Source organism: Priapulus caudatus, unplaced genomic scaffold, assembly GCF_000485595.1.
Source record: "Priapulus caudatus unplaced genomic scaffold, Priapulus_caudatus-5.0.1 Scaffold2018, whole genome shotgun sequence".
Classification (NCBI taxonomy): domain Eukaryota; kingdom Metazoa; phylum Priapulida; class Priapulimorpha; order Priapulimorphida; family Priapulidae; genus Priapulus; species Priapulus caudatus.
In genome coordinates, this window is record NW_014579079.1 from 22,431 (window position 1) to 32,372 (window position 9,942).

A 9,942-nucleotide genomic window follows, 5' to 3' on the forward strand; every position below is an offset into this window, starting at 1 on the left:
CACACACACACACACACACACACACACACACACACACACACACACACACACACACACACACACACAGGTGTATAACTCTCTGTCGTCGCCCACTCTAACCGTAGCGACATCGCGCGTCGTCGCGCCAGATTCTCGCTAATCCTCACCGAGCGTACAGCAGCGCCGCCGCATCCATCCTCCTCTTCTCCTCGGCTGCCACGAGGGCGCGCAGCCTCGCCGCATGTGCTGCGCTCTGTGGGATCCTCGCCGCTCGCTCCCTGCGGTCCTGAAGGGTGGCGCTACGCGAACGTGTGGCGAGTAGCGCCCTGCAACGAGCGAATAGTCGCATTCGTTTATTCATTCATTTGTAATGAAGCAGAAATTATTAGAGCGGAAATTAATATTGAAATGTAGGAATAGGGAGCATGGGCGATAGTGGCACGAGTATTCGATTATAGAAGCGTCCAACAGCACATTGAAAAATTAACATCGCAACGCTTAAAAGATTGGTAATTATGCCAACGGCAGATGTGCAAATAGTACTGGGCCACGGAAGGCATTAGATATACATTAGATATAGATTAGAGGTACATTTGATACGGAAGGCGAGCACGCAGTAGTCTGGGCTAAGATAAGTAGCCACGAAGCAACGCATGCAGAATAAAAGTAACCAGGGACATTTTGGCAGCCAGCCAAAGGCCAAAGGGTTGGGTTTGGACACAGTCCAAACTGACGTAAGATAGACCCGGTGGTCACTCGTCATAGGAATGTCCGACGCCGAACCAATAGGGGCGATGGCCGAAGCGGACGGCGAGGCGAGAAGGGACGCGCCCGACGGTAAGGGCACGCCCAAGGGTATAAAAGGAGACGCGGAGAGAGAACATGGCCGGTTATGACGACATAGTGGTGTGCGAAATAAAACAACGTTTTCCCTGTGACAATCCGACTGTTCGCTTTATAACTGACTTCAACTTGTTCAACGCTACACATTCACGCATACGTCCATTCATCTATAGATTGATTTATGCATTCACCATAGTAGAAATATGTCTTCTTGTGTTACATACAGTTTGTGTAATTATTCTTGGTAGCTATCTGATTTGTTGAATTTTGAAATGATTGTTATACGTGGATATGTATACCTGGATATTTACTTTAATAAATAAAGAAATGAACATGAATTCAACAAAAATAAATAAAAACGTAGTGTGCAGCGTACATACCTTTCATCGTGGATCGAGGAGCAGTTGCTGGTACAGCGCGCGTTCGTCAGTCGTACGGGGACACTTCCAACGTTCCGGTTTTCCCACTGACGCAAAGTAGGAAGGTAGATCTCGCTGCCGACATACGAAAACAAAATTAAATATAAAAAGGAGAAGATATTAGATAAACTAGAATTAAATCGAATTGCTACAGAATATGTGCAACGTTTTAGTCTAAACTCATTTTGTCTGTTTCTTCGTGAAACGTGCTCTTCTACCTAATTATAGGGGCAACTTTTCGCGTTATTTATAGCCTCGAAAATACCGCTTGTGATTTTATTACTAGTATGTATTATAGGTATTTTTTTATATAAACATACGCATTTATTAATATGTCATAGAATAACATAAGTATTATTATTTATGAAATATTGTATATGAGCGCCATGAAAAATTAACGTTCTCGTTTTTTGCATGTGAGCAGAGCGTTTCGCTTTTTAATTAAGCNGCTGCGTATTTGGGTGGGCGAATTGCAGTAGTGCCGCGCAGTGGTTTGGGTGGACGTTGCCCTGCCACCATCTTTTGCATAACGGCCGACGCTGATCTGCATATTATCATATCTATATGCTGGAAACAGTGGCGTGGGCGCGCGAAAAGTTGAGTTGGATTGACCAATATTCTTCTATAAGCAGAGTGTCCACCGATGCAAGTTCTTATGCGCGCAGAGATACTTATTGTGGGTGCGGTCCATTGCACGCATCAGGTTGCAGTGATCCACCGTTCTGCTCAGATTTTACCGTCGCTGATATGCTGCTTATGACAGCAGCGAGCTGTGTGAAAGTGACGAGAGTCATCAGCCTTTATCACGATCTGCACGCTGGTGGCGTCTATTCATGCGGCATGGCGCACGGGAGATTACCACGTGTATGGTGAGTGTCTGTGTATGATGTGTTTGTGCGTGCGTGAACGCAATGCGTCGTGGCGCGCGCAGGTGTGCTGGCGTCTCCAAGTAGTCGGTTTTTCTCTGTGGTGGCGGTAGAAGTCTCTGATTGAATCTCAAGATTTGATTTTGATCTTTGCTGATCGTCTTCTGCGACGCTCGCCACCGGTCCATCGCTGCTCCTCTCACAATACCGCGCCCCCTCCACTTGTGCCGTCCAGCTCTCCAAATAACATCTCAACACACGACATGTTTTACATGTACGGACTTCCAGGCCGGTAAGCAAGTCCTTCCGTAGCCGGTGCGGTACTATGAACAGAAGAATATTATGACTCTGTTAAGAGGACGCGATTAAACTAAAGGCGGCGTCGAGCCCCGCGACTTTTGTTTGGACTTTAATTTTTCTTTCTCTGGTCTTAGACTGCTAGAGACTGGTTGAAAAATATACGTTTCTTCATATATTACTGGTGGTACATAGAACAAGTCTATAAGGGCCCTGCATTCTTTTGTTTACACTACTCAGGCTATGCTTGCCGCTTGCCAACAATTCTTCAAGCATCACGTAGTACATCTTGTCGTCTTGGGTAGCAATGTTCCGAGCTCCATAATTTTCTTTTGACCGGTCAGACGGAAATATATGATTATGGCCGTTTTAAGGCGGTGGCGGAAAGCGTAACAGCCGGATGCACCAAGTTTTCTTCAGTCTGTTAGCTGCAGCGACTGGACGGTGCTCGAGCATGCGCAATATCGTAACGAGAAAGATCATGTTTTTGTGTAAATTATGCAATTTTAATGAAGAGAAGGTATTTCGAAGCATAGATCCATATGGAAGCATTTGCATTAGTACATACCTCTCTTAAAGAAATAGGTAAAAGACAGATTTGCATGGTAAGGTGTCCTACTGCATATCCAGTCAGTACAGCAATCTGACGCAACGGTTTAGTGGTGTTAGCATGCGGCGATTATTATATTGCAGAAAGGTGAATGTTTGTTGTGATTAATATGCATTTTAGATATGGGTTATGGGTATCGCTCACACTAGATTTCTGGGTAATAAGATTTATTGATCAGGTAGACCTGTGTGTTATAATTAGGGAGGGCGACCCAGCGCTGTCGGGGGGCAAATTGCATCCTTTGGGGGTCAGCACCTCCAGGTCTATGATGACGTCACGAGCAAGTATGGCTACCAATCTAATAGCCGGCAATGCAACAGCTTTGCAGCCCCATGCGCATCAGCGTAACATTATACGCCTAGCATATGCCTAACATTATAGCCTACCATATATATATATATATATATATAGTATATATATATATATATATATATATTATATATATATGCTACTATATGCTATATAAATATATTACTATATGAAAGCATTGATGTTACATAATGTTTATTTTTGGACTCATGGTTAATCATTATCGTGACTCCACTCACCTCACCATCAACACACACACACAACACACGGCGCATACACTAACGCACGTCTGACAGGCACAACGAAAGCTCCAGCTAAGAGCTATCGCATCAACCTGCAAAGCAATGTGCTCCATAAATTACACTTGCTAGGTAAATTCACTAGGTCATGCCACATCGCATATCCCCGTAGAGATGTCTATTATGTACACCGCGCTCGAGAGCACTACAGCGCCTAACATTATACACAGACAGACCAGTTGCCCCCTACATATATGATCAATTAATATGGAATCAATATTGAGAAATAACTGATGTCTGGAGGGACTAAATCTAACTTGAATTTTTTGTTACTCAGGAACCTACACCAGGCAGCAATTGTCGCATATTCTTTATACTTTGGAGTCTTACCAGCTCTATGCACTATTTGACAGGCATTGGGAGGTTTTGACTAGTAGGTGAGTTTGATGATTTTCTCGATCGAACTCATAGTTGAGCGATTAACTAACTTAACTGTGTACTCTAATCTGGCCTTAGGAGAATGTGCTCGGCATTCAGTAAACGCTCCAACTTATTATATGTAGGCTCCTTGATAACCAATATTTTTAGAGCTAATGACTATGGCTCATTAAAATTAACTTTATTTAGTGTACATTATTTCTTGGTCTAAACTCACTTAAAAGTATTTAAAATTACGGCGCTGGCAAGAGCTGTAGTATTATTTTCGAGTGAGCTCATCACTGTAAGTCGATGTCATATTCAAAAATGAACGTTCTCTATGCATAGTGGGACCAAGCATGTAATTAATCCAATGGATGTTTAAATAGTTTTCTGCGACGTCATCGTATAATGCAATCTATGTGTCAGTATATTGCGGTACTATCGTCTTGGAGATGTGCTCCGTCGAACGCTCAAAACATGTGCTCCAACAAATGGTCACAACTAGTGGCGAGAGTCACATATGTAACTTTTTTTGTTTTCGTTCGCATGGACAATATAATATTTATTTCTTTCATGCTGTCAGCATTGTGTAGATTATCACATTCAATATAGCGGATAGGGTCGAGGGATGGAGACCGCTCAAAGACTAAGCTCCTAGTCAGAGACCAAAGTCACAATTGAGATGTTAGCATGTCACATATATTGTAAATTTCTGGACGTCATGTTATCATTATGTGTCAGTATAATGTGTACATGCCTTTAAAAATGAGTTATTGAACTTTTGAGTTAGAGAGAGTGTGTAGTCTGAGCGACGCTCGAGAGCACGGTCAAAAAGGCATGACGAGAGGAGTAGTGTGATTTTGTTGGGGAAGGAGGATCGGAGAAGGAAGAGAAGGCACATGAAGAGAAGGAGGATGACGTGAGAATTAGGAGGCTGTGCTGGAATGAGGAAAAGGAAGAAGAGGAAAGGAGGAAGGAGGGGGGGTAAGCGCTATGTGATTGATGAGTAGGGCACGATGGACGGAGTAGGTGTCGTGCAGCGTGGCGTGCGTGCGTGTGTGTGGCGTGCGCGGAGAGGCAAAGGAAGGGTAAGATGGGGCTCGTAGATTTCGATAGTGTTGTAGGAAGTGGGAGGGATGATGATATGATAGATTTATATGAAATGCGAGAGAGAGAAGGTCCGAAGGGAAAGAGTGTGAAAGGTTATGCGCAATAGAGTGGACGGATGAAAGGAATAGCTACGGAAGAGCGAGATTCACGAGAAGCAAGAGACAGATAATCGTGATAAGATCAAATTTCTATTAGAGCACGTACGGCACCTAGCACTAGCTATTATAAAAATCATAGCTGCCTTTGATAGCTGAGAGAGTGATGCACAGATCTGCGTCAGTATCAAAAAAAATGGCTATTTTTGTCACAGATTAATACTATCCACAATTGAACAGTGTTGCAGTGCGACCGATGTAACAACATACCTATATTGATTTGCGTATATGACTTAGATAAGAGTCTCAAAAAATGAACCTGAAGCGTGGGACGGTACGAGAAGGAGGAGGGAGAGGAGTAGGAATAGAGAAGAAATCGAGAAAGGGGAAGAACAGAGGGGGAGCGAGTAAGGATGACCGAGAGGGAGAGGAGGAGGAGCAGCAGCAGCAGGACCGAAGAGAAGCATAGATGAGAAGGATATGGGATGACTAAGGAGGAAGAGTCAAGGAGGGAGGGAGGGGGAGAGGAGGCAGCAGCAGCAGCAGGATCAGGATGAGATGGATAGGGAGGATAAGGAGGAAGAGTCAAGGAGGGAGGGGGAGGAGGAGGAGCAGCAGCAGGAGCAGGATGAGAAGGATAGGGAGGATAAGGAGGAAGAGTCAATGAGAGGGAGGGGGGGAGGAGCAGCAGCAGCAGGAGCAGGAGGAGAAGGAAGGAAAGATAAGGAAGAGGATGAGGAGGAGGAGAGAGACGAGGAGAAGCGTGAAGATAAGCAGGGAGAGAATGATGTAGGGAAACTGGAAAACGCGGAGCTGTATCGGCTGACTTGTATCTTCGCACGTATTCAGTATCTGCCAAAGCAAATGCAATTCTGCTGATATCATACATTTAAATGTGAGGAGAAGTAGGAATCATTTGATGAAATTTGTACAGCGAATGGATTCCCGTGGACAGCCGGGCTTTGGTTTGACACACATAGTTAGAAACATGAGCACTGGTTTGATACGACACCTTCTGCCTCCTAGCGGGAATCACAGGAACCTGTGACGGATAAGCAACACCTTGTGGCGAAAATTGACCGGTTGTCCTGATGCCCGATACTTGATTGGCTAAACAGGCTGCATTTTATGTTAAAATTAAATCAATCGGGTTTTTCTTGTAGCTAATAAGATTTTATTGTAAACAACGTAGCCAGTAATCTATCTTTATTAGCAAATAGTATTTTATTGCGTCTCTTACACGTAGAATCAGGAAGCAGCGAGTCCCTCGAAATGTGACCAATACCAACCAGCCTATTGTATGTGTCGAATGATACCCTACCCGTACTTTGTAGGGAATACCTTTCTCCCCCGGCGTAATATAATAATATAATAATATAGGGAAATGATTATAAACGCCTTTGTGGCAGTGACGTCATAAGACGTGATCACCGTGCCTCATCTAGCGCCGGGGGAAAGTGACACCCGTTTTTGGTTGGTTGTTGTATCAGTTCCTTCAGGTCTGCTTGCATTGGGACCGCATCTACTGCATACACCAATTTCTGCTAACTCGAGGTTGAGCGTCAAACCGCGTAGTAGTGTGTAAAAGCACGTGTCTGATACAATTAAATTTAATACAGCTCCGCGGCATAGACCGGCTCCCCCTATCCACCACCGGCATACACCACCGGCGGCATTTGTCAACAAATATGTGGAAAATCCAACCCAGCTCTACTCTCGTAAACTTCACAACACACGGCATCTATAAAATTCGCGACATCTATGAATAATTAACAATTAATATGACTAATTAAAGTGATATGGAGGGAGCGTGTGCATTCACCCACGACTGGAATCGTGTGATATGCTATACGTGCTCCTGTATTTGTATGACATAATAAATGAACACGTCGGTGTTAGAAATTATCCGTTATTTCAATGTTAACTATCTGTAAATGCTTACAAGCATATATTTTGAAACAAAAAAAAACATCAACCGGTAACTATGGCACGAGTTTTCTCTTTGAGTTACAGCTAACCCATATAAATTCGATTTGCTCGTTTTTCGCATCTCTCTATCTCAATTATTTGCGCCCTCTGTCAATACAATTTTCATCCCAACTCACGTCCTCGTTTTATTGCTGTATACCCTGCTACTTCCCTCTGTATCCTTCATACTCGATACAAACATCAAATTAACAAATAATCAGTGTATACGTTGTTTTATTAGATCAGTGTTCAAACATATAAGGTTATTCACAAATGGTATTAGTGACATTTTAGACACAAGTTAATGATTGAATTAGTATGACATATATGAATAAATACGCCTGTGTTCGAAATTATTATAAACCGTTATTTAAATGTTAATTATGTGTAAATGTCTACATACATATATTTTGATATGAATAAAACATCAACATTTTGCGCATTTCTCGCATCTCGCTATCTCATTTGCTCTGCCTCTCTCCTTCCTCACCCACTCTGTCAGTAGTATTATCATTCCAAAACACGTCCTCGTTTTTATTGTTCGAATCCTCCCTACTTCCCTCTATATCCGTCATATATCATACTCGATGACAAACATCAAAATTGCAAGTAATAATACAGGCTATACGTTGTTTTATTAGAAAATTGTTCAAACATATGGTTATACACAAATGGTATTAGTTAGATTTTAGACAAAAGTTACACATTTGTTTAATGCTCACACATTGGGCTCTCATTAAAAACACAATCATGTCACTGTAACTTAGCGGTTTCAGAGCTTTCACAAGCAATTCGTAGTTCAGATTCCACTCTGGCAGAAGCTGTAGCAGTCGAGTTGTATTTGTTGGGATTCCACACTGCCCCAGATCGATGTGTGCGGTGCGCTCGCGTGTTCACAGAGCCAAGCTGCTCTTACATGTGGGTCTGAAGGTTTAAGATGTACTTTCTGATTAAATCTCATGTGCGATCATTGGGTGTCTTCAGAGCAAAAGCGTAACTTTTAATGTTACATTTGAATGATTGTTTCCTTCGTGTGCGTTCTCATTTGTCTCTTCACATGATTCAGACATGCAAAGGCAGCGTCACACAGATCGCACTTATATGGTTACTCGCCCGTGTGAGTTCTCATATGTGTCTTCATATTACCCGACTGTGAGAAGGTAGCATCACACAGATCGCACTTATATGGTTTCTCTCCCGTGTGAGTTCTCATGTGTGTCTTCATATTACCCAAATGTGAGAAGGTAGCATCACACAGATCGCACTTATATGGTTTCTCTCCCGTGTGAGTTCTCATGTGTTTCTTCACACTACTCCGACATGAGAAGGCAGCATCACACAGATCGCACTTATACGGTTTCTCGCCCGTGTGCGTTCTCATGTGTGTCTTCACATTACTCAGAGTGGAGAATGCGGCTTCACACAGCTCGCACTTATACGGTTTCTCTCGAGTGTGAGTTCTCATGTGTATCTTCACATAATTCAGACAGGCGAAGGCAGCATCACACAGATCGCACTTATATGATTTCTCTCCCGTGTGAGTTCTCATGTGTCTCTTCATATTACCCGACTGTGAAAAGGTGGCTTCACACAGATCGCACTTAAACGGTTTCTCTCTTGTATGAGTTCTCATGTGTGTCTTCACATCACTCGTACATGAGAAGGTAGCATCACACAGATCGCACTTATATGGTTTCTCGCCCGTGTGAGTTCTTATGTGTGTCCTCATATTACCCGAATGTGAGAAGGAGGCTTCACACAGATCGCACTTATACGGTTTTTCTCCCGTGTGCGTTCTCATGTGTTTCTTTACATCAGTCGCACTTGAGAAGGTAGCATCACACAGATTGCACTTATACGGTTTCTCTCCCGTGTGAATTCTCATGTGTATCTTCGCATCACCTGTTTGCGAGAAGGTAGCATCACACAGATTGCACTTATATGGTTTCTCTCCCGTGTGTGTTCTCATGTGTATCTTCAGATGACTCGTATTTGAGAAGGTAGCATCACACAGCTCGCACTTACATGGTTTCTCTCCAGTGTGAGTTCGCATGTGTATCTTCAAATGACCTGATTGTGTGAAGGTAGCATCACATAGATCGCACTTAAACGGTTTCTCTCTTGTATGAGTTCTCATGTGTGTCTTTAGACTACTTGACCTTGAGAAGGCAGCATCACACCGATCACACTTATACGGTTTTTCTCCCGTGTGAATTCTGATGTGCATCTTCACATGACTCGTATTTGAGAAGGTAGCATCACACAGATCGCACTTATATGGTTTTTCCCCCGTGTGAGTTCTCATATGTTTCTTCATATTACCCAGAGTGGAGGATGTGGCATCACACACCTCACACTTATACGGTTTCTCTCCAGTGTGTGTTCTCATGTGTATCTTCACATCACCTGATCGTGAGAAGGTAGCATCACACACCTCGCACTTATACGGTTTCTCTCCAGTGTGTGTTCTCATGTGTATCTTCACATGACTCGTATTGGAGAAGGTAGCATCACACAGCTCGCACTTATATGGTTTTTCTCCCGTGTGAGTTCTCATGTGTGTCTTCATATTACCCAGAGTAGAGGATGCGGCATCACACACCTCGCACTTATACGGTTTCTCTCCAGTGTGAGTTCTCATGTGTATCTTCACACTACTCAGATTGGAGAAGACAGTATCACACAGTTCGCACTCATATGGTTTTCCCCGGGAATTAATTCTCACGTATTCCATCGTGCTTCAGGGAAAGCTGCCACGTTCTGGTCACAGATGTAGGCAAGTATCTA

General features: G+C 43.3%; 1 pseudogene; it reads right to left on the minus strand.

Moving 5' to 3' along the window:
- Positions 1-8,161: 8,161 nt before the first annotated feature.
- LOC106818093 lies at positions 8,162-9,581 on the minus strand (annotated as a pseudogene).
- Between the last annotated feature and the right edge of the window lie 361 nt (positions 9,582-9,942).